The 25,697-nt window shown below is 38.3% G+C and overlaps 1 protein-coding gene across 2 annotated transcripts in view; it reads left to right on the top strand.

The window, feature by feature from the left end:
* Positions 1–25,697, top strand: part of LOC128744287 (phospholipid-transporting ATPase ID) — a 133,219-nt gene that overhangs the window by 33,140 nt on the left and 74,382 nt on the right. The window contains exon 1 of one of the 2 annotated variants that reach the window (XM_053841152.1): positions 962–1,463. The exons of the other annotated variant lie outside the window; for it this stretch is intronic. The gene's annotated coding sequence lies outside the window, so the exon portion shown is untranslated. Of the gene's footprint in view, positions 1–961; positions 1,464–25,697 lie in introns of those variants that run through there. 2 annotated transcript variants of the gene reach the window in all.

The following is a 25,697-nucleotide window of genomic DNA, read 5'->3' as shown; positions in this document are numbered from 1 at the left end:
TTAACCGAAAAAGATCCAGCTGATAAGCCCAAGCCATTCTACAAAAGAATACCACCTCTATTTCTCTCGCTAGTGCTTTTAATAATTGCTGGGTAAAAATAGTATTAAAATTGTCATTTGAGGAATGAAACAGGGAAAATCTATTTTTTTCCTAAAACCTGCACCAAAATATAACAAACTACTTTAATACATGTATACCACTTTGACTACTGTTTATTTTTATATTATTTTTAGCCAGTTCTAGCTCATTCGGCAGGTGTCAATTTACCATCCTTTGTGAATTCAAAAGTAACGAATGCATCGAGAGCATCTGTTGTCTCCAAATGACAACACAAAACGGGTACACAGAAATAGGTAAAAGAAAAAATTAAAAACTTGGCTTCTTACAACATAGATTTCTGAACTGTTCGAAAGTGCTGAAACTATCTTACGAACCAACGAAACTCAATTTTGTAAATGGACCTATTTACGCACATCAGCAACACCCCTCATGGTCCCAATTTTACAATCGCCGATGACAAACCTTCGACCGCATTAGTCATATCGGAACAAACAACCTCAAGTTGCCGACTCACTCGGGCCTGTAGAAATTCCAGCTCTTAGGTTTTGCTTCACCGGCACTGGGTAACGCATATCAAGTAGGTATGTATGTAGTACCTACTAAACTGTCATCATCACGGTGCGAGGATCGACGACGGTGACCGCGCGCGCGGAACCTTCTCTCTCCCGTTCTCAGGCAGGCTCACCACCACCAGACCAGACCATCACCATACTAGACCAGAGGCGATTCGGTTCACTCGAACTATGTAGTGCACACGGAGGTACTCGCGCGCGACCTCCCCCGTGGCGAAGTTGTGGCGCGGCCTGTTTCTCTCCAGACAGAGCTCATATTTTTGTTTCATTCCGAATGGAGTCGCACGACGTCGTTGTTCCATTCATGCACGCTCTCAGCCGCTGCCAGCTGCCAGTTCGCTGCTGAATGCCGTTCGACGTGGACCGTCGCGAACGCCGTCGCCACACCGCCGCGAAGCAAAAGTCACCGCTCTGCTGGTGACTGTCGGTTTAGTTCTTTTGAGTTCGGTTTCGGTTTCGTTGCTCTCGGTAGCCACCCCTTTTGGGTTACGACATCATCGCCACCAGGAAAATAAAAACCGCGTGCGTTGCTGTTGTACGTACCACCACCCCATCTGCTGCATGCTGCTGCTGCTAAACCGCTGACTTTCGATTCGTTCGACTGGCGTCGTTGATTGTTGCCACCGCATTTCCCGTTCCGGCTAACATCGGAAAGATACGATCACTCATAATAATTACGGTGGTGGCAAAACGATTGTGCATTAATTTTTCGGTGTAAACAAAAACAGCAAAACTGTGTTACTGGGCGAAATGAGTTCAAGTGCGTACGCGGCTGCCACGCATACCCTCTAGCAGCCGCGGAAAACCCGGGCGGGGGAAAACGAAAACAAGTGAGCAAATTTTAAATACCCGCATAGTAAGATACCGGTGTGTGTTTCAGCAGGGCAATTAACGTAATTATGCGATTATCGTGTGAAGTTCGGTGCGCAGAGCCAAGCAGCATTAGGTTAATAGCATAGCTGCTCTGTTGTAGCTCATTTCGGCGAACCCTGAAATGATACTGCCTATTGGTCAAGGTTTTTCGCCTCAAGTTTGAGGTGACGATTCGGTTGGTGGTGATGATTTGATCGATGACGATGACGATGACGATAATAATTTTAATGATGCCGAAACGGGGATTCTCCACCAGGGGCCAGGAAATGATCAAAATTCCGTTCAATCTGCTACATCGACAACGGTTGCAGCAAAACGAAACCGGATTGTAAATTGTGTAATAATTCATTATAGAAGCAAACACCAAGGGTTCAGGGCTGTACTCGTGCGGGGGTACTCTTTCGTTGTGGAGATTGAGTTTATTATGTTGTGTTTTGTGATTGCCTGGAAACGCTCTTCTTTCGGTATAGGAATTCTGAAGTTAGACAGCCGTGGTATTCTAATAATTTCCATATTACGTATTACTACCCTAGGCTTTCAATAGCAATGACTATACATACGGGTATAGCTCTGAATTGTAAAGCTGCTGTAGAACGACGCTCAAAACAATCATCAACCGGCTGCCGACTAGCCTATTTACTTTCAGCGACAGGAGGATGTTTGCATGATTCACGTTTTATACAGCCTTTTCTTACTTCAAGATTAGTTTTGCAATAATTGCGAACGATAAAGATAAACTGTTGCTCTCAGTGACTCTCGTAGGATTTGTGTAGTGCAGGTGGCTCTCTTAACATTTACATCCAGAAACGGGGATGGCTCGATCACTATCGTAGATAATAACTAGTTCTACCAATTTCCTATACATAATTTTTTTCAAATTTTACTTGGCTGAGGTGGTACTGACAAATGAATCAAAATTAAGTCGAATTATTCTAAATTTTGTATTTGGAATGTTTTATTTTTTGTTCACTAATATTCTCGAGTATTGTTGTAGAATAATTGTAAACTTTGTACTTTGAATATAGTCTAGAATATTTGATTGTTTGACGCCTTTTTCATGACTTTTAATAAATTCTGGTTAAGCTCTGGTTAAGGTGTGTGTTGGCTTGCATCTAATTGAAAGTAAATCGCAGGCCATTTTTTGATCTTTTAACACGACTTGTTTGGTGACTTTTTAAAACATTTAGACAACTTTTGACGACTTTTTGAGCTATTTTATCTACTTTTTGACGACCTTTTGATCACATTTCGACGACTTTCCAACGGCATTTTCATGACTTTTTTAGATTTTGACTTTTTAACAATATTTTGACATTTCGAATACATTTTTTTAACGGCATTGATTGGCATTAATGACATTTTAATGTCATTTTGACTTAACGAACTTTCTTTACGACCATGCAACTTTCCGACTTTTCAGCTTTTTAGTTTTTTTTTTGACTTTATGACTGCGAATTTCTGGCTTTCCGACTTCTAAGTTTTCAAATGGTTTTTAGGACTTTGTGACTTTTGGTTTTTTGATTTTAGATTTCTCGTATTTTTTTTTAATTTTTTGACTTTTGCACTTTTTGCTCTTTTGCCTTTTTGTGAATATTTCATTATTTAACTTTATAACTTTCTAGATTTTTGGACTTTTCGGATTTTTGATTTTCTGACATTTTTTTTTACTTTTTGATTTTATGGCGATGTAATGATGACTTTTTGACGATTTTTAACGTCATTCTGACGACCTATTGATGACTTTTAAATGATTTTTTGACGCCATTTTGACTAATTTTAAATGATTTTTTGGAAACTTTTTGACGACTTTTTAAAGGGTTTTCAACGACTTTTTGACAACTCTGACGATCAGTGTAGAACTTTTTGAAAATTTTTGAACCATTTTTTAATGACTGACATTTGACTGATTTATTGACTTCTTGGAAACTTTCCATTGATTTTTGGATAAATTTTTGATGACTTTTCAATGATTTTAGATAATATTTATGGATTTTAACTTTTCGACTCATTGCCTTTTATAACTTTTTACCTTTTTGACTATTTTATAACAACTTTATACTACTCTACTCCTCTCTGTTTTGCTTTACACTGTAGTTTACTCTCCACTCTACAGTAGACATCAATATACTTTCTACAATCTAAACTCTACCCTCTACATTTTACAATCCACAACCTCCAATATACACTCTACACTCTATATTCTACGCTGCACTCTTAAGTGATTCTACTCGTAAACAGGTCGGATTTAGCTAAAGCTAGGTTGAAACTACTTAAAATGCCCTTAAAGTATACAAACTCAGATTTTGAGTAGTTTTTCAACCAAAAAATTGGTAGTAGGAACTTGAAAGTCCGTTATTTATCACAGAGAATAATTCAATTATCGGTAGCAAGTAGCCAAAATTGGTTGAACTTTTTACCCAAAATTTTAGTTTGTACACTTTAAAGGCATTTTGAGTAGTTTCAACCTAGCTTTAGCGAAATCCGACCTATTTACGGGTAGAATCATTTGAGAGTGTTTACACTCTACTCTACTCTACTCTACTCTACTCTACTCTACTCTACTCTACTCTACTCTACTCTACTCTACTCTACTCTACTCTACTCTACTCTACTCTACTCTACTCTACTCTACTCTACTCTACTCTACTCTACTCTACTCTACTCTACTCTACTCTACTCTACTCTACTCTACTCTACTCTACTCTACTCTACTCTACTCTACTCTACTCTACTCTACTCTACTCTACTCTACTCTACTCTACTCTACTCTACTCTACTCTACTCTACTCTACTCTACTCTACTCTACTCTACTCTACTCTACTCTACTCTACTCTACTCTACTCTACTCTACTCTACTCTACTCTACTCTACTCTACTCTACTCTACTCTACTCTACTCTACTCTACTCTACTCTACTCTACTCTACTCTACTCTACTCTACTCTACTCTACTCTACTCTACTCTACTCTACTCTACTCTACTCTACTCTACTCTACTCTACTCTACTCTACTCTACTCTACTCTACTCTACTCTACTCTACTCTACTCTACTCTACTCTACTCTACTCTACTCTACTCTACTCTACTCTACTCTACTCTACTCTACTCTACTCTACTCTACTCTACTCTACTCTACTCTACTCTACTCTACTCTACTCTACTCTACTCTACTCTACTCTACTCTACTCTACTCTACTCTACTCTACTCTACTCTACTCTACTCTACTCTACTCTACTCTACTCTACTCTACTCTACTCTACTCTACTCTACTCTACTCTACTCTACTCTACTCTACTCTACTCTACTCTACTCTACTCTACTCTACTCTACTCTACTCTACTCTACTCTACTCTACTCTACTCTACTCTACTCTACTCTACTCTACTCTACTCTACTCTACTCTACTCTACACTACACTACACTACACTACTCTACTCTACTCTACTCTACTCTACTCTACTCTACTCTACTCTACTCTACTCTACTCTACTCTACTCTACTCTACTCTACTCTACTCTACTCTACTCTACTCTACTCTACTCTACTCTACTCTACTCTACTCTACTCTACTCTACTCTACTCTACTCTACTCTACTCTACTCTACTCTACTCTACTCTACTCTACTCTACTCTCCTCTCCTCTCCTCTACTCCTCCTTTCACTCCTGTTTTCAATTTCACTCCTGTTCTTAAAACAAACATCTCATTTTACGCTGCAAACAAACAAAAAATCCGATATTAGCTCAACAGCGATTCAACGTTATACAAAATTGTAACATCAACAAAAAACGATGCATGCACCCCTCATGAAAGCTTGCCCTTCTGTCAGTTGGCCCAACTAACGAATAACTTTCACTAGTTGGGCCGAGGTGGTGGTCCAACCAGCGAAATACGACTGTACTTTGTCTTTGCTTTTTCGTTTTTCATTATCTTCACTAAAATGAAGAAATTTTCACTGCTCGTTTAGAGCTTTTTTACCCGTATTTTCTGCCTTCCTGCCAGTGAAAATTTTGCTTTTTTTCGCAAGGTAGCGAAAATACCTTTTCGCAGCCTTTTCCGCTTCTTCGCTCCGCTCTTTTTCACCGCTTTTCTACTAATTTTTTACCTCCTTTTTGCTGCCATTTTACTCCCATTTTGCTTCTTTTTCACTGCTTTCGTCGTTTTCCACTATTTTACCATTTCAGCACTGTTTTTATAACTTTTTCTCTACTTTTTCACTGCTCTTTCATAACTTTTTTGCTACTTTTTTGCTAGTCTTACCATTGATTTTTAACTACATTTCTCTACTCTTTCCCTAGTATTTTACTACTTTTTCATAAATTATTTACTAGTTGTTCACAACTTTTTTATTGCTTTTTGATCACTGTTTGTTACTATTACTATTGCTGTACTATTGCTGTGCTGCCCACTGTTACTTACTGCCAGTGGGCCTCGAGATATGACGCCGGTCTAACAAGCCAATCATTGACTAGCTATGTTCGAATATCGTTTAGTGGAGGCGTTAGAGTCGATAAGATCGTAGCACTAGCGCCACAAGTTTTACTGCATTACCATCCTTTTTCACTTCTTTACTTTATTATACTCTTTTATACTATTTTTTCACTACTTCACTGTACTTTACTACTACTTTAATGTGTTTGTTCAGTACTTTGCTGTAGTTTTCAATTACAGCAAACTCTCAGCAAGCACTCCCATCCGCGAGTAAAATCGAGGGCATTAGGTGAAGACGAAAAGACAAAGTAATGCAAATTAGGTATCCCAGTGTGCCGCTAGCCCCACTGGTAGTTGGCTGCTCATGAGTTATTTCCCGCGTGAGCAGTCTATGTAGAAACACACTACGAGGCTGTGCGTTCACGTGTGTGTAGGTAGCAGAATGCCTGCACACAGCAACAGAGGCTGTTTGTCGTACGCTTGCGTCATTGGCGTAAGCCTTTGATGTTATACTTCTCATACTCACTCACGTGAGAGCAAGCATCGTTTTATTGCTATTTAATTATTTTATATTATTTTTAATTTTTTTACTACTTTAATACTTTTTCACTACTTTTCTACTGCTTTTTGTTACTTATTCTCTACTCTTTTACTAATTTTTTACTACTTCTCCGCGTCTTTTTTACAACTTTTTGTACTTCTTTCTAATAACTTTTTTACTCCTTTTTTTTACTTTTTTAATAATTTTTTTACTACTTCTTTTACTTCTTTCTAAAAACTTTTTTACTACCTTTTTTACTTCTTTTTAATAACTTTTTTCTTCGGCCAATTTTTTACTAACTATTTATTACTTTTACACCACTTTTACTAGTTTTGTACTACTAGTCTACTATATTTTTGATATGTTGTTACTGCTTTTTTCATTTTATCCATTTTTTAATTACCTTTTACTGCTTCATATTTCTATCTTACTACTCTTCTACTACTTTTTTACTACTTTACCACCTTTTACTACATTTTACTACTTTTTTAATTACTATACAGGGTGCTAGGTAGCTAAGTGCAGAAATTTCAGGGGTTGATAGAGGATCATATTTAACGAAAAAATGCTTCTACGCATATGGTCAAATCTCAATCGTTACAGAGTTATTGAACATTTTCAGTTTTCGGTTCTGTTTACCTTAAATTAGGTCTGGAGTCTGGTACAAAAACTGTGCTAGTTAGCTCAATTCGGTTACTTTCATTCGAAAGCTGAGAAAATTTTGTACTAAAAATCGCTTTTAAACGTTCTACGTCATGAGATTTAGTAACTTTTTAGAAGCAAAGAGCTTTGAAATAGGTGTTTCTCAAGGCATTTTTAATGAATTTCTCCTAAAAATGTGTGATATAACGGATTGCCGTTATTCATCAGTTTAAAGTTCTGGTACCGTTATACGATACGTTTTTTGACGTAAAACGTCTATCTCTTGTAGTTTCATGCAATTTCACAGACTTCTCGGGTCTCTCTGGGACGTTTCTGAACACGATTGCAGTATTAATATGTATTCTCCGGAAGCACTCGCGGACATTCACCTTTGTTATGGCTTCGCTAATTATGTAGCAACGTCAGCCCAGCAGGAGTATGGTTGTAGATTTTCTGATCGCCGGCTCCCTAATGCAAGTAAGTGAACACAAATCCAGTACTATTCGTTGCTGTTGCACAATTATTTTAATTCAGAGACGTCTATGACAACGCACTGTCGCTTCCGAGAAGGAACGTTGTTTTGAACGAGGCTTCGAGGGAAGCCTCAGCCTTATCAGCAAGTGGCGTCAGCAATTGACCATAAATTTTGCGAATCGTGGGAAATAATTTCAATACAAGCAAAAGGCAAATTGCGGCCCAGTCTCTTGTCACCATGGAGGTGTGGAACGTGCTGAGCCGGGTAAAAAATGCATCCTTTACACACTACAGGTTCAAGAGCTGCTGCCAGCGAATAAACCTAAGCGGCTTGAGTTCTGCAAGATTATGCAAGTAAAAGTGGAGGCAAACTCTCAATTTATGAAAAACATTGTTCTTGTTTTCATACGTAACAGACTGTGTTCATCGCACGCGGTAATCTAGTGTGCTATGCATGATGTATGAATTCTTGCAGTTTTCAGATATTAATTCAACAATCAACACCTAATACGGTACGTTTAAAATGAAATCGCGACGAAACTAAAAGAGATGGGCGTTTTAAGTCAAAAACTAATTGAAGAACGGTACCAGAGCTTTCAATTGGTGAATAACAGCATTCAGTTTTACCACACATTTTTAGGAGAAATTTGATAAAAACACCTTGAGAAACACTTATTTTATAGCTTTTTGCTTCTAAAAAGTTACTAAATCTCATGAAGGTTTAAGACCAGTGTTTAGTACAACATTTTCCCAGCTTTCGGATGAAAGTAACGGAATTGACCTAGCTAGCATAGTTTTTATACCAGAGCTAATTTAAGGCAAAGAAAGCCGAAAACTAAAAATGTTCAATAACTCTGTAACAATTGAAATTTGACCATATCCCGATCAGACAAACATTGCAAAATTATATCAAATCATAATATTTTGTTATGACGGTATTTGTAACATGATTTGCTATAATTTTGGTCTCGTTAGTAGTTAAAATATCAAAAATTCTATCAGAACTTCTTAGCATCAGTAGCAAAAATGTAACAATATTTGTTATGTTTTGAACAAAATTATATCAAAATTTGTTATATTTGTGACAGGATTTGTTATAATTTTGTTAAAATATAACAAAAACTTCTTTGCCTTTATCTGCTACATCGACATTTTGTTTCGGCTAAACTGCCAAAAATAGTACAACTATTTATCAGGAACATTCACAAATAGCACAGAAAAAAACTTTCATACATTTTCAAAAATCGTTCCGGCCTCGACCGGGATTGAACTCACGACACATCGCACAGAACGCAACAGTCTGTGTCAGAACTACTCTTGAATGAAGGGAGATTAAATGCTTATATGATTTAGCCGATAGCTCATTCGGGGTTGTCAGTTTTTGCTTCGAGCTGTCTATAAATAGAAAATAAGCGTTCAATCTAAAACCGATATAAAAAAAAATGAGTTAATGACAGCTAGCGATCAACAATTTTCTAAGCTGCATTTTACTTTAATCAGACTATCATAAATGTTGCAAACAGCCATAGTTATCAGATGATTGCGAACGATTGATAGGTAATAACCATACCGAGCAACAAACTTTGACATATTGATGATGACTTTGATATTATATGATACATGTCTGACTTAACAGATCGAACTAACTAACAAAACTTTGATTTCGAGAAAAACGCGTTCAAATTTTGCTGCTGCTATGTAGTTTAAAGCTATCAATCATTCGAAATCATTTCATATCTTTGGCTGTTTGCAACATTTATGTATTAGAGTAAAATGTAGTTTAGGAAAATCTCAATCGTTTGCTGTCATTAACTTATTTTTTTGAATTTTGCGACATGGTCCGTTCTGATTTAACACCGACCATATAAGAAAATAATGCCATCAAGATTTTTTGCAATGACTCCTATGCTTCAGTGACTACAGTGACTGAATCTTTCTATTATTTATCATGTTAAAGATGTTATTTAAACATTTTTCTTCATATAACATCTTGAATAACTTTTTTCCTTTGGCATTTGTCTCGATAGTTCTACTGGATAATTTCTTAGTTCCCTCAATAGACCGCACCGTACACCACTCACGACTTCAACCCTGCCACTCGGTAGCTTGCCAACCCTCATACAGCCGCGGTAAAACCGCAACAGCCGAGGCAAAATTACCGCACTAAACACAACTGGAATGGGAGTAAGTTTGGCAAAGTTGGAAATCAAATGTTACATAAGAAGACACTACATGCATGCCGACAGGCAGCCTGTGCCAGCTGACTGATCCAACGTGCAGAAGCCACGCCATGATGCAGTTCTTGTGTTGTGTGCGCTGTTCATCGTCATCACCGTCATCGTCGACGCCGTCGTCGTCGTTGTCTTTAGGTTAGAAATGAAATGCACGCGGTTGCAAAGAAACTACAGCCGAATGGTATGGTATGGTCGTATAAAGGCGAGCATGGCGTGCAGCGAATGAAAACGAAAACAAAAAAATGAATAAATAAGGCAAATCATAACCGGTCAGTTTTGGACCTACCATGTTGTGTCCGTCGTAGGTATATCTAATAATTGTGTGGTTGTGCCATATATTTCAAGTGCACAGTGCGCAGGGTGGTCAGGGCCGGGGAGAACGAAGCCGAACGAATGGAGAAACCAGTATTTGAAGTGTGTATGTTTAGTACTACTAGCCTAGCTACCTTTACCTACTTAAACGTGGCTGAACCACTACAACTGTCACCTACCAGGCAGCGTCGCGTCGCGTCGGAGTCATGCCCTTTGCTGTTACTAGCTGAGCTGGGTATTTCCCGCAATCTACTAAACTGAATGGAAACCACGGCTAACACTATCGGATGCCCTTTAAAAACTTCTCCGCTTTTCTGGTGACATATCCCAGTAATGAGGAAGAAATTTAGATATCTTACTGTTCACCGTTTTTGACTCATTAGATGTTAATGCACAATTTCATCTCTCAAGCAACAGTTTGAGTTTTATTTTATTCTTTATTGCGACTTATTTTGGTCAGTTAAACCATTTTAGTATTGGAATAAAATCTTAAATGTTCTAATTACGCAGCAGTTTCAATTTTTCCAATCAATGTTGGCAAACAAATTATCAACGCTCACACACAAAGTGCAATATTGTTCACTGGATCGCTTGCTCCGGTGATTTCCAGTTCTCGAATCAAAATGGTCGTCATAAATCCGGTTAATAGTTGAACTCGAACAACATTCCGCCATCAAGCTAGCGGTCATTTCCTGCTGCGGCTATTATTTTCATTTCCTCGATAGAAATTATGTCGGAACGGAAAAAGGCTCCACTAAATAGGTCATCGGCGACCGTCCGCCTGCTGTGCTGTGCTGTGGGTGTTTGTATGTGTATTCCTAGAAATGTCCTGTCGCGCTTCGTACGTATTTAACATTGAAACTGACTAGACACAGGAGCGGAGCAAAGCACCCGCCCACCCCAACTCTCAACAACTGTTACAACGGATCAATCTGCACCCAGTTCCCGGTACAAACGATAGTAAAATGACATAAATTTTCCATATCAATGACCGACAATGGCGGTTGTGGGCGTAAACAAAACGGTAAAGGATACCATCATCGAAAGGCGTTGGATTTTATCACAGTCGGTCATCTAAAATCGAACCATTTCGGAAGGAGCCGACGTTCGTTCGTCCCTAGAAGCTTCACACTCACAGTCGATGGTAGCTAAATTTCTGTCGCAACTTTCCGACAGTTTCACTTTCACAACAAACGACAACAAAATTACTTGTTGCACTTTAGAAATACTTTGTTCAGTTTTGTCTATTCCATTCATAGCGTTTCTTTGTCGACTACGGTGTTTCTACCTACGTAGTCAGGTTTCAAAAGCCTTCGAAAGAGTTAAGGACACGACCGGCAGATAGTCCTTGTTATTTACTCGATGTCACAAAAATAATTATGAGGGTACATTGCTGCAGAATTGAATAGGAATTTCAATTGAACGTAGGTGCAGAGGCCGGTAAAGTACAGTAACGAAAAGAGTTTGTGTTGAGTTTACAACTAGCGAGAAGTGGAGGAAGCTCCAATTTCACAAATGACAACTAACGCAGTCCATTAGCATATATCTTAACTTTTCATAAGGTAATAAAGCTGCAGGTACTAAACGTTTATCGCCCGTTCATGGTTGTGCGTTAATTGTTTTTTTTTATTGCACTACTAGTGCGCGGCTCTGCGCAATCCTCCCGTGTCTTGTCGTGTCGTATGTGTCATCGAGCCGTGGCCGCAGTTTACCTAGCTGAACAGCAAACAAATGGCACAATTCAGCCAGGCTGATTCATTAAACATATAGCGACTAGCCAGCATTTCTTGAAATATACACAACCTTCGACATGTGGTTTATTTTACACATATTTATGAGAAATGTTTAAAAATAGGTTGCGAACTTTACTTACAATGTAGCCTAAGACCAAACTGAGCTCTCATTGGACTTTGTTTGGATTCTTTGAATTCAGTGGATTCTAAACAAACATTTTTTAAAATAGAAATATGCCTAATGCCCCAGGCAATTAAGTTAAAGCAATTAAGGTAATAAGATAAAATTGAAAAATCTCCAAAAGCAAATAACTAAAACGAAGTCTTACGGTGCGTGATTTGGGTTTTACTAAGCGGTAAAAATCATCTGTAATAAAAGTCTATATTAAAGAGTCTGCTAGGCGAAATGATTCATTAAAGCCATAGAGAAAAAGGATAAAGGGACAAGAGAGGATAGAAGTATACGAGGATCATGATCGAGGCATCACATCACTATGGACTATCTTTTGACACTCTGACACTATTACAAATCTGGTGTACATACTCATACAATTACAATATTAACATAGTACAAATTAGCTGAACTATTCTTTTCTATTCTTGAAACTATCACTTGATAAATCGAAGTCAAATAATTCGAACACATATCAGGGATCACAGTGGTCCAAAAGGGCGAAATGCGAAACTTTTTTCCTAGTGTCTTTTGCTTTTATTTTATCATTTATGGTCTTCAGCACTTTTGTTCGTGTAAATATCCCCCTTAATCTAAAACTGTCAAAAGTTCGTCATTACTATAATGAAAATAAAAAAATAACTTATTTGTGTTAGGAAATATAGTGCAAAGCGGTAAATATTGTAAAATCAAGCAACTTTTCTGAAGAAATTAAACTCCTATCTTCATCGAGTGCTGCACTATAGGGCATATTCTTTAAAACTTTTTTAAAAATTGGTTTTTCGTACTTAGCTTTTGTTAGTTGCATTTTACAAGAAAACAATGTTCTAGGCAATTATCGAAGTTCTCAAAATACACGTTTTTGCAGAAGATCGCAAATCTCTTGGACCTTTACTTATGAAATCAGCGCTTCATCTTAAAGCTTAAGTCGAGTACTATAAATTTTTACGAGTTCCGCTTGTCCCCAACCACCCAAATGAGAGTACGGCAAGCATACGTTTTATGCGTTTCGTGTTCGCGAAAGGCTCGATACACGTCCATTTTTTTGTGTTCGTTGATAGACACATGGTTTCCTCGACAAAGTTATGGTAAATATAAAGGTAAACCACTTTGCTAAAGAAATGATATTTCTATTCCTATCGAGTGCAGAGTTATAGAGCATTTTCCTTGGAAACTCTTTAAAAATTAGTTTTTCATACTTACCTTATGTTGGTTGCATTTTACAGCAATGTATGGTACTAGGCGATTATTGGAGGACTCAAAATACACGTTTTTGCAGAAGATTGCAAATCTCTAGGACATTTCCTTACAAAGTTATCGCTTTTGGCTCGTGAAGTTAAGGAAAAATAAAGCTTAAATAAACGATAACTTTGTAAGGAAAGGTCCTAGAGATTTGCAATCTTTCGCAAAAACATGTGTTTTGAGTCTTTCAATAATCGCCTAGAACCATATGCTCTTGTAAAATGCAACCAACAATCAAGGCTAAATATGTAAAACTTATTTTTAAAGTATTTCCAAGAAAATGCTCTCCAGCTCTGCACTTGATAGAGATAGAAATGTCACTTCTTCAGTAAAATTGTTTATCTTTATATTTTCTATAACTTTGCCGAAGAAACCATGTGTCTATCTACTAACACAAAAAATGGATGTGTATCGAGCCTTTCGCGAACGCGAAACGCATAAAACATATGCTTGCCGTGATCTCATTTGGGTGGTTGGGGACAAGCGGAACTCATAAAAGTGTATAGTACTTGACTTAAGCTTTAACATGAAGCGCTGATTTCATAAATCCGCTTGCCCCATTTTACCCCATGGGCTCGTGAAGCTATGGAAATTTAAAGTTTGAATATGCGATAACTCAGCAAGTAAAGCTCCAAGAGATTTGCGGTCTTCTGCAAAAACGTGTATTTTGAGAGCTTCGATAATTGCCTAGAACATTGTATTCTTGTAAAATGCAACTAACAAAAGCTAAGTATGAAAAACATATTTTTAAAGAAGTTTTAAAGAAATTGCCCTATAGTTCAGCACTCGATAAAGATAGGAATTTAATTTCTTCAGCAAAGTTGCTTGTTTTTACAATATTTACAACTTTGCCGAAGAAACTATGTCTATATTTCCTAACACAAAAAGTATTTTTTTTATTTTCATTATAGTAAGCGATGACTAACTTTTGACAGTTTTCGATTAAGGGGGATATTCATACGAACAAAAAAGCTGAAGACCATAAATGACAAACTGAAAACAAAAGACACTAGGAAAAAAGTTCCACTTTTCGCCCTTTTGGACTACTGTGGGATGGTTCGATTACTTTAGTTCAATTTTGATTCGTTTAACAGTACCGTCTCAGCCGAGCAAAATTTGACAAAGTTGTACCGTTCTGATTCAAACATAGAACAGTCTCAAACTTCGAACACTTCAGAATAAAATGCTCGTTAGTATCGGTAATATGATAAAATATTATGCTTATTATACTCCAACGTATTCGTCAGAATGTCCTCTATCTGGTGAGGCATGACAGTGAACTGTATGACTCCTGGTAAGAAATCAGTAGGCGCTGGAAAATAACAAGAACTCAGATCTTCACTTGGCTCGCTTACTCTTAGCGTTTCGTGCAAATGGTAACTGTTGTTTCGTTTGCATTATTTTACCAATTTTAGAATGTTTACCTTCCAACTACGTGATTATTAGATAAGTGCAAGGTATTTATGTACTAAAGCATAGTTAAAATACAATATTTCATGCATTATTTCAATGATATTAGATAAATTAAAGTGTTCGAAGTTTGAAACACGTTTTGAGGAGTGATTCAAATTTCGAACACCCACGAATAATATCCGGTTTTTACGGATTTTCCTTCGGGAACATGAATTATTTGCATTGTAAAGCCGTACAAAGTTAACTTGCTTTAGATGTGGTACATAGTGATGTCCGAAATTTTCAGTTATTCGATTACCGATTAATCGGTGAGCGTTGTCTGCACTAATCGATTAATTCAACTACTCGTGTCAGTGGTGTTCGATTAAAAATATTCGAATATTTCTTTGGTTAATTCGATTAATCGAACGATTATGAACGATTAACGAGCATTATTCGGGCATTATTCGTACTAATTGAACTATTCGATTAATTCAACTACTCGTGCTGGCAGTATTCGATTAAAAATTATTCGAATATTCCATGTATTATTCGATTAGTTGAATTAATCGAACGATTAACGGACATCACTAGTGGTACATATAGTTTGAAAATATTTGCAAATTACTGCAGAAGTACGAATTGAATTTAATTATTGTGTGAAAAATTTAAATCACACTGTTAGGTGGATTTAAAAAGACAGTGTTTAGAAAAAGGATGTAATTTCACTCATTTAAGTTGAGTGACACTAAAAACATGAATACTTCAAAGTAATACAAGTGTTCGATGTCTGAGACTGAAATATTCGAGCTTTAAATGTCGACCATGAAAGTGTTCGAAGCTTGAAACAAACCTGACCTGTAACTTTTTAGTGTTTTCCATTATAAAATAACATTTTATCCTCATTTTTAAAATTTTCCCAAGAAAATAAATAAATTGTCATGCTATTGAACCATTCATGGGGGTAGAATAAACATGTATTCGATTATTTTACTTTGAGGAAAGTTTCAGCATGGCTTAAGTGTTCGAAAGTTGAATAGGTACATGGGATATTTAAAGAACTTGTTATTATCTGTAATTTTGCTGAATAAAGTTTTGCAGTATCTTTTGTAATTACGGAGCAACAATGCTAGTACCTCATCAGCAACTAAATCAACGTTCATTTAGTCACTAATGAGGTACTAGCATTGTGGCACCATAAATACGAAAGATACAGCAAAACTTTTTTCTGCAAAATTGTAGATAATAACTAGTTCTACAAATGTGCCATACACAATTTTGCCAAATTTTGCTCTGCTGAGACGGTACTGTAGAATGACTCCAAATTGAGTCAAAGTGATGGAACCATCCCTGCACGTTATAAAGACGTCACACATCGCCCTAAGGGATTCATTTTGTTGTTTTGATAATCAGTGCGGTGGAATCACGTGATCTTTAGTTTCTGGAGAGTACATTTACATCGATTTCGAATAGTGTATTTGTAGCAGCTATTTCTCGAGTTAATGGCTTTCCCACGAAAACTACTTGGAAAATAGTTCGCCTCTTTGCCAGGTTGTCGACTCGCAGTAGTCGGCAACAGTCAGCATAAATCCCACCCAGCGTCGCACGAATCAGCGTAACTAATTTCCTCGGAAAACCATATTCTAGCATTATCTACCACAGCTCATTTCATTTGATTGAATCGTACGCTGTCTTAAATTTCACAAACAAATGACGAGTGTGCCACTTGTACTCCCGGAACTTGGCTAGAAGCATCTGATCCATCTTGAAGCGGTCCGGTCACGGAAACCAGCCTGGTCTCAGTCTACAGAATAAGATGCGAGAGAGTACCTTATAGATAGAATGAAGTAAATTAAGGTCTCAACAGTTTTTACACTCGAATCGATGTCCTGTTTGAAAATAGGGCAAATGAAGCCATCCAACTATTCCTCCGCCGTTTTTTGTTCCTCTCAGAGCCGGTGGATTGTTTCAAACAGTTGCTAGTTCACCGCCTTTAAAATTTCCGCCGGAATGTTCAGCAGCCCTGTCGTTTTTCAGTTTACTGATTACCTTCTTAAGCTCCTCCTGTCCTTAGACGGTGGGTTCTTTTTCAGCAGCTCTAGTCTCCACCTTTCTGTGTTCTAACGTGAAGTCGCAGTGAGCATGCGATTCTTGGCCTGGTTCTTCTCATCTGTCACTCTCTGGCATTCGGCATCAAACCACACGTCGTGCCGGTTCGCGAAAAGCAGTTTTTGAAAATAATAACAAAAATAAGCGTTCGATTTCTTGCAAATTGATAAAATTGGTCATTGCTGGTCGCGACGCGAGTAAATATAGTTCATTGATGGCTAATTGAACTATTTCCAAAAATTAGTGGCTGATAGTTTATTTAGTGGTACTTATATTTAGTGGAAGCCTCCCTGTTGGCCTCGAAGTATGACGCTGGCCTAATAAGCCGGTCGTATGTTCGAATCTCGACTGGGAGAGGCTGTTAGAGTCAATAGGATCGTAGCATCTGGCCCTGCAATTGTCCTGCACTCTAACAGCTGGCCGCGAAGTCTGTCGGATAAAAACAGAAGGTCAAATTTCGATAACGGAATGTAGCACCTAGGCTTTGCTTTGCTTTGCTAATAAAATAAAATAATAAAAACGCTAGTACATTTTAAACTTAGCATACGCGATACTCACTCGCTAAAATGTTAGCGGTTAGCTAATTAACGGAGCCCTGCTCTGTCCTATACCCATTGATCCGTCCCGTAATTTCATTTTCATTTTTCGTGGTAAATGGAAGTTCCGGTATACTATCTTACCGGGGTCACGATACCTACATCCCGCTGATGGGCCTGCCATCTTAGGTATAACTGGCGGGACACAGCATTTCATATGCAGTCGCTCGCTCCGAGACAGACGCTGTTTGAGCCGCCCCTTACCAGGGGAACGGGCGCTTAAGTTCGTTCCTCCTAGCTTAGCTGCTCCAGTATATACATGCTTTATGACCTTTTCAAATGTAGGGTTTAAGGCTCCAGCAGTATTATTTGACTCTGCTGAAAGCAGCAATAAATCCAATGATGCTTTTCGCTGTTCAACAGTCACCGGCGTAATTTAATGAAGTTTCAATGTTTGTTGTACATAGCTATAAAGCAAAAGGTTTGCTACATAAAAGAGATAAGTCAGATAAGACTTTGTTAACTTGGGAACGCCCACGACTATGGGCAGAAAAAGTTAAAGTTTTACGGTCAGATCATCCGGATCGACTTGGTTTATAATGATCATAATAAAATAGTAAGATTAAATAATAAATTTTCCGCTGTTACCGAAGTTGTGCAGCACATGCGCGTTAAAATTTATCGTGCACATTGGAACGATAGGTTGCTGAAATTAAGGCGCCGTCAAAATTTCCAAGTTTGTAGAAACTAGTTCTTTAAACAAAATAAATATATTCGAGTAGTCAAGGTAAATTTCTGACAAAATTATTCTATTTCCAATCTATGAAATGTTCCAATATGTTAAATTTAGTCCACAGGTTTTTTAATAACCATCAAAATGAATATTTGCAATCGAAAGCATTCTGAAATGAGCTTGGCAATAAAATAATTTCAAAATTTTCTTACAAACATTCATACTTTTTATAGTTGTTAAAAATTCACTGATAACTAACTGATACTAGCAACATACGACGCGCTGACTTATTGTATAAAATAAACAGATTACCCTCTAATTGCTTCCATAACAGAACAGACATAAAAACTAACATGTTACTTGGTTTTGTAAGTAAACATCAAACCAAAACACATACTGTAAATGTTGTTAATATATAACAAATACAGGGCAATCATCGCCTTCTCCTTAACGAGTTCCAAATCAAGTTCACAGGCGGTTCGTTGAACGAAACGCGCTGTTGCGTGCAATAGCACATTTTCCGTTTCTTGTAGCCCATTCTTATCACTCATTGATCACTGAATGGCGGTAGCTTTGTGTCCTGGTTTCCGCCGTTTGTGGTTCCTAATGTTCGTTTGTATCTAGGAAACAAAAGGACATTGTGCTCTGCAATTATTATTATTGTTCTAGAAGAGCTGTAGAAAAAGTACAGCCTCTCAATACAAACAAGCGCCCTGGTCTTCCAGTGTAATAAGATAATAAACCATTATATGAACTTAAGCAATGATTTTTTGGGAAATTTGAAACATTACGCAAATTTACAAATAACCATGCGTTCGCTTTTTCTAAAGAATCGATGGAGGCGCCTTATTTATTAAGATTGAAGCTGCAAATGACACATTTCAGCGTTACGGGACACCATCCCCACCACGTAAATCAGTTTCTGTTCAACCGAATCCCTGGCATACAATTAGAAGTCTCCCTTAACCACTAATTTTAAAAGGTATTTGCAAAAAAATTTTGAAACAAGAACCATTTACATGGTAAACATGGTTGTTAATTGTGTCCCGTAACGCTGGAATGTGTCAAATGGCGATTATTGCATGATGTATTGGTGTATATATGACAAAAATAAACAACAGATGACAGCAATAACTTTCGAAATAGTGACTAATCACCTGTTTTAAAATATTCGAAAACAAAAACCTGTCGCAATAAATTCGGCCTTGAAAAACATTGTCACAGTTCAAAGGCATTGTTTTATGACACAAGACATACTTTAATACCCAGTCCGCCGAAATACGGCACACGAGCTCCATTCACTACTTTCAAATCGTTTCAGCACAGTTTTTGCAAAAACACAACTCTTGCCGCTGTTCAAATTCGAATGCCAAGGTCGAGCCGCGCTGAAAGTTTCTTGGGACACGTCATTCTATCAGCGCTGACCGGCCGGACTAGCGCAACTGACGATAAATAATAAATTCCATAATACACACGGTGTGGTACCAGCAGTACAGCGCACTAACTACTGCCGGTTCATCCCCTGACAATCCCTGCGCTCCGGAAGGGGCTCGCGTACCGTGTGAAATTCAAATCACTCGCCGAATAAATCCTCGGCCTTTCAATTATTCAAACCCGCAGGAAAGGAGGACTGGCCAGTATGTTTTTTTTCTCTCTCTCTCGGTGAACGACTTGGTGGCAACCTTCAACTTGCAAGCGCTACAATGTGGTCATTTTTCCCACAATTATCCCATTGCTTCTGCGAAGAAAATCAATTGAGCGATCATGTACTAGACCAAACCGCTTTGCACCTACCAATAGGGAAGGTAGGTTGGTGGCAAAAGAAAATTATTCAAAAGGATGTAAATTGATACAAACGAAACTTCCGCACTGGTCCCGAACGAATTGAGCAAAGCGAAAGACTAATCGTGTACTTAGTTAGTTTGATTGCTTTAGTCAAACGTACGCTGGCGAACCAGCTGTCGGGTTTATTATCGCCATAAAATCTGGTCCTTCCTGAACCCTTCCGCTGCCTGATTCGCAGCAAACCAAGGAGCTACCGGTACGGTATGCGACAAAACCTGAAACACTGCTCACCTCCGGATTAAGCTCGAAGAATGGTAATTGAACCGTTTTTACTGTCATTTTCCCGGACCTCTTGAATATTCATAGGAATGAATATTTTATACCTCAACTATCGCTTTCTGTTCCAAGCATGTTGTTTACTTTCGAAAATCTCAGTATGATGATGTGTAGAAAATTGTAACTGGCGGTCGACGTTCATAGTGTTAGAGCATAGAGTTTTTAACTCTATGATTAAAAATCTTGAAGGCGATGTTTGGTGACCATCAAAGATGATCTGCAAAGTACAAAACTTTTTAGCCGCGGTTCAAGATATTCGGGTAAATCTTGCAATAAATAAACAATCTCAGTGAAATAAACAAACCAAACTGGCAAACCACTTCCCAAGAACCACCGCACCACCGAGGCAAACCATTGAGGACCGTTTCGTAATTTCCTTCCGTCTTGCCCAAGCACGCACCGTGCGCCGAAAACAAAGGCACAATCCTGTATGATTCACTAGAACAAAACCGCGAATGAATGGGCTCGCGTGATATTCGCCAATAATGTTTACCCAGCAACATTTTCCGAGTTTGCAAGCCATTAAAGCTTCACATTGCAATCGCAGCCCCGGTAGGCCGCCGTTGGTTGGCCGGCTTTTTCTGTCTCCGTCTCTCTGAATCGCAGCCGTGTGTGGGCACGATATCAAGGAAATGACCACTCCCCTGCCTGCCGGTAAACTGCACAGGATATTCGCCGCCTGGCAAATAACGTATGTTCTAGACCTCATTGCTACCGGTAGGCTAGATTGACGGTCAAATGGCCGTAGCGTGACAATTATTTCCTTGACAGTTCCGGTTTTCGATCGCAGCCGACCAGGAAACGGTTCTCGGCCACCGTCGCAGACCCTAAGCCTAATTCGAAACTGGGGAAACAATAAAAGTGACAAAGTTTGCTGGGCTGCGTTACTCGAACAGACTCGAACGCAATGACGACGACGACGACGCTTCGCTGATTGATTGCTCAATATCCGATAAGCTACTCTATGGCCGATCGCCGATTTCAATCATCCACGTTGACAAACAACCATCAATCGGATTAGGGGCAGCTCGCACGCGGTAGATAAGCGCAAAGCGACAATGAATTTTATCGTTGTTTGGTCTACTAGATAATGGATAATTATTAATTGTCGGTATATTCAAAGGTACATATTCACGTGTTTTATGGTACCTATATTGAAATATTGCCACTGTAAATTGCTGACTTACAATGTTGGAAATGGAAGTTATGACCTCTAGTTTTTGCATTTAAATCCCAATTTAATCCACCTGGCGGTGAAAGGAACCTTTGTTATACCATCTTACTAATTATTTGAAATGGAAATCGACATAGCTTCAGAACATAATTCAACTGATAGTTGGTTCATATTGGTTCGCTATGCTAGTTGGTTCATATTATATAATAATACCTATCATTTTGAATTCAAAATAATGAAACACAGCCGTTCAAAAGTTGATTAAAAGGAAAGTTTGTAAAAACGACTATTTTTGGGCCCATCCGATATCAACAACAAACTTTTAACACACCAAATGAAAAAATGGGGATCTATTGTTTTCTGAAAATGAATAGGTTTACAAAATTTATTCAAAATCGGAGCACTTTTGAATTTTGATAGATACTTTATTCATGAAATATCTGAGCTACTTTTTCAAGTTGTTAGTAACAACTTACTTACTTAGTAAAGTTGTTATTGATTTGAGTACAAGTAACTTTTTGGAGGAATTATCAACTCATGTTTACTTCTATTTAGAAGTAGACTTTTCTAGCGGGACATCAAGTGTCAGGACAGTTAGATTCATAGCGGTAGTTTAGTAATTATTAAAATAGTGAGAGTGGTCGCACTATATGTGAATAACTGTAATTTGTAGAATTGATTTAATCTACGACGTGTTCTCAATAATTTCTATCTCATTTCGATCGTTAACGACCAGTTTGTCAGAGTACAGTTACGGCACTACTCAGTTTCTGCTGTGCTATGTCAAAAAATCTATTCTGAACACAGTTTTCATATGCTCAAAATAAACAAAAAACAAATCGTATGTGGACCTTGTGGTAGAGTAATCCTGGAAAGAGAAAATGGTTGATAAAACTTTATTTCATTATATACTTACCTTTTAACTATTGATGAAATGAATTGTATCCTGTTGCATTTGCACATAGAGAAAAATTAAAAGTAAACAGATGAGCTGTCATGCTCATGTCTCGCAAACTAATTTGCACTTGTATGGGTGTACTCAACCTCGCAATCAAAGTAACCTGTTAGAAGGTATGATCTAATATGATGAAGTGTGAATCGTTGCTTCTTAACACTAAATATACCAGCATTTTAAATATACCTATTTATACCAAAACCAGTCAAAATGACTGGTGGATAAGAAACGGTTGGTGAACGACTGAATAATGTGCAACACAGCCTCATAGTGGTCCTTAGCCTCTTATCCAGCAACTTCTATCTCCACCTCCACCGTGGTAGGGTAACCAACCTGTTTTGGACCTCATCTGCAGTTGTACATAATTTGGACACTTTCATTTGATTTTGCTGTAAGTGTCCAAATTATGTACAGCTACAGATGGGGTCCAAAATAGGTTGATTACCCTACCAACCGGAATACGTGCAATCTTAGCGGAGATGTGGTAACCAACCCTGGTGGTAACTAAGGTCGTATACCAACAGGCAAAGAGGCACTGTCTTGTCTCGTCACTATACGATGGCAGTCCCATCATGAGACTCGGCAGCATAGCCCTAGTAAGGCAAGCTTTTTATATCTAAAATATTACGAAAAATCAAGAAAATTCAACTCGAAACATTTAGCATGGACAGGCGATGAAACAAGGATTTGGAATGGATGCTTCCTACCGGGAACTTAAAACCAAATTTCGTGGATGGCGACAGAATGTTGCTCGTTCAGTTAGAACCGCAAAAGTTCGACATTGTGGCACTACAGGAGATCCGTCGCAAAGGTGGGAAGGTTTGGGGGTTCCGTGGCGCAAAGGCCCAATTTTGCCAGAACGGTGAAGCAACCAACGAGCTGGGAACGGACTTCGTAGTGATGGGCAGAATGCAGGATCGGGAGAGGATATGTGTGTTTAGGATAGCCGCTTCTTCAACTACACCATCATAAACGTGCACCGGTCATACGAAGGTAGACCTGACGACGCGAAAAAAGCGTTCTATGTCCAACTAAAATTGAGCCTAATCGACCATATTCTCGTCGAAGGTCGGGTTTTCTCGTACATCACCAACGTACGCTCCCTACGGGGTACGGATATCGACTCAGATCATTACCTAGTATCAGTACACGTGTGCTCAAAATTATATACCTCACGACAAAGCCACCTCGGTTAAACAATCGATAATTAGACAACCCGGAATGTGATGAGATCTACGCGCATACTATGCGCCTTCCTCTGTGGCCAGGTGCTTCGACCCTCGAAGATAAATGTAGCAGGATACGTTCGGCCATCAGTGAGGCCGCAAAACGCCAGAAGGAGAGCTAGAACCACTATTTCAGGCTAGTGAGATGCGCAAGTTCTATGAGAAGGTGAACCGATCTCGTAAAGGATACATACCGAGGCCTGATATATCTAGGAACGAGCAGGGAAACCTGGCCACAAACGAACGCATAGTGGTTGGTGAGTAGAAGCAGTTCTTTGATAGGGATCTCAATTGCTAATATAGCAAAAAGAAATGGAGCAAAAGTCAACGTATGACTCCGTATGAGAGCCTAAGGGCGTTTCGACTTCCGATCTCAAAGAGATCCGGCGAGAAATCGGTCAGCTGAAGAATAGAACCGCCGAAAAGGACCGACTCTGGACAAAACTCTACAAAAATGGTCAAGAACCATTAGGAACGGCATTTCACTGAATAATTTCATGCTTCGGACTCACCGTTCTCCTGAAATGCTACATTTCTTTATAGAATCTTGCACCAGTCATTTTGACTGGTGCTGGTATAAATGGCAAAAACAAAAATTATATTTGTTACTAATATATATAAAATAACATTAAGTTCATAAAATGTATTCTCTACTTATAGCTACAAAAGTCATAACATCGTTTCCAAAATCAAATGTTAGATGTTGTAGAAATTTCTAATTGAAATTGCACGACCAGTCAAAATGACTGGTCTGGTATATCTAGTGTTAAATACTCGAGAGGTGTGGCCAAGTCCATTTCGTCCTGAGCTAATGCCATTAAAAATAGAAATTGAAACGGTATTGGTAAATTTAAATTCAGGCTGATATCGAAGGGCCGAAACATAAATGGCCGAATTTCAAAACAGTCACAGAAGGCCGAATCACGAAAGGCCGAGTTTTTTCGGAATGCCTAAATAACTATTCAATAAAAAATCCGAATTAATCCACCTAGCGGTGTGACCTAGCCTTTCTACTGCAACAATAATTATTTTTTTATTTTCTCAGGAATATCTATAATTGAGTTGATTATATATTTAAATATCAGTTGCTTAATCTTCAATATCCTTATTTAACAGTAAAATTCTGACCCGACAAACTTCGTGTTCCCCAAATTAAACTGTGTTGTTCATAAATCGTGAATCTCGGATGACCTTCGTCACAATCTCGAGTTTTGCAAGTTTCTGAGGAGTTCATAGGTGGTTTAATATACAAATTTTCCACAGTAAAGTAGAAAACAACTCCCCCATTGCTTAGCCTGATAAAATAAAACGGATAGCATTAAAATATTCGCCATAATTATATAACAATTCGCCGCATACCGTTTTGCGGAACACCACTTCTCGGTTGACCATAACGCGGAACATAGAGTTTCGCGGAATACCATTTCGCAAAAAAACCTTACGCGGAATGTACCATTTCACGGAAAATGTTTTCGTGGAAAGTACCATTTCGCAGGGGTTATTCCCTCCTTACTCGCTGTCGCTCGTTCGGACCCAACTGAAAAAAAGTAATAGAGGTCAGTAGACCTAGAAAAATAAATAAACCTAATTGATAGTTTTTGGTGATCTTGTTTTTGACTAATGTTTTATGGAAGAGTCTAAAATTTCTCGAGTTCGATTAGTTTCCAAGTTACGCAAAAATTTCTGTTTTCTTTGCATGAGAGTCCTTATCCCCCTACCACAGGGGTGAGGCGACTAAAAGTATCATAAAAAATCCTGCCTTCAAAACCCCCTACATGCCAAATTTGGTTCCATTTGGTTGATTAGTTCTCTAGTTATGAGGAAATTTGTACATCTTTCATTTGTATGGGAGCGGCCCCTTTTATAGGGGGGGGAGGGGTCACAGTTTACCTCCTGAAGAGGGGAGAGGTCTCAATGCACCATAGAAAAAGAATTTGCCTCCCAAAACACCCACATGCCAAGTTTAATTTCATTTGCTTGATTAGTTCTAAAGTTATGAGGAAATTTGTTTTTCATATGTATAGGAGCCTAAAGTGTGGAGGGGTCGTAATTCACCATAGAAAAAATTCTTGCCTCCTTAAACCTTCACATGCCAAATTTGGTTCCATTTGTTTGATTAGTTCTCGAGTTATGAAGAAATTTGTATTTCATTTGTACGGTAGC

Source organism: Sabethes cyaneus, chromosome 3, assembly GCF_943734655.1.
Source record: "Sabethes cyaneus chromosome 3, idSabCyanKW18_F2, whole genome shotgun sequence".
NCBI lineage: Eukaryota > Metazoa > Arthropoda > Insecta > Diptera > Culicidae > Sabethes > Sabethes cyaneus.
This window is presented reverse-complemented; position numbering and strand designations above follow the sequence as displayed.